The sequence below is a fragment of the Nannospalax galili genome, unplaced genomic scaffold, assembly GCF_000622305.1.
Source record: "Nannospalax galili isolate Female #2095 unplaced genomic scaffold, S.galili_v1.0 scaffold175, whole genome shotgun sequence".
In the NCBI taxonomy this organism is placed as follows: Eukaryota; Metazoa; Chordata; class Mammalia; order Rodentia; family Spalacidae; genus Nannospalax; species Nannospalax galili.
Window position 1 is genome coordinate 1,651,000 of NW_008336314.1, and position 554 is coordinate 1,651,553.

The window sequence follows — 554 nt, forward strand, 5'->3', positions numbered from 1 at the left end:
TGACAGTCAGTTAATTTCTGAGCTCCTTGGCATCTGAGCATGGATATAAAGTCATCAGGTAGGTTTCAATGGTAATGTTTTTCACATCTACTAGTTATTTAGGAGCAAATTATTGTGCTTTGAAGAATTTTTTTTTTCATAGACCCACTTCCCAGGTAGCATACTCCCATAGACTCCTTCCCCCCACTAGAGCCCTTATACTTTGATATCTCTGCTGCTGTCTGCTGTGTCGTTGGCAACCCCAGCCATTCCCCTCTATCTGCCCTTCTGGTAAATCTAGTCAGCCAGAGGTCCCTGTTCCAGGAGGATCAGCTGTTCCTCATCTATGGCAATACATAGTCAGTATTCCTTTGGATAGAATTGGGGTCTGCTGTTCATTTTTCCTGTAGTATGTTGGGTTACTGTCTGGAAGAGCCTCCATCTATCCTGGCCAACATCTCGACTGACAGTATCGCCTGTCGGGCTTTGCTATTTGTCAAGTAACTTTTAGTTATATATATGTATGCTCTTATGAAATTATATTGGCCCCTTTAATCTTTGGTTATACTTCCCTT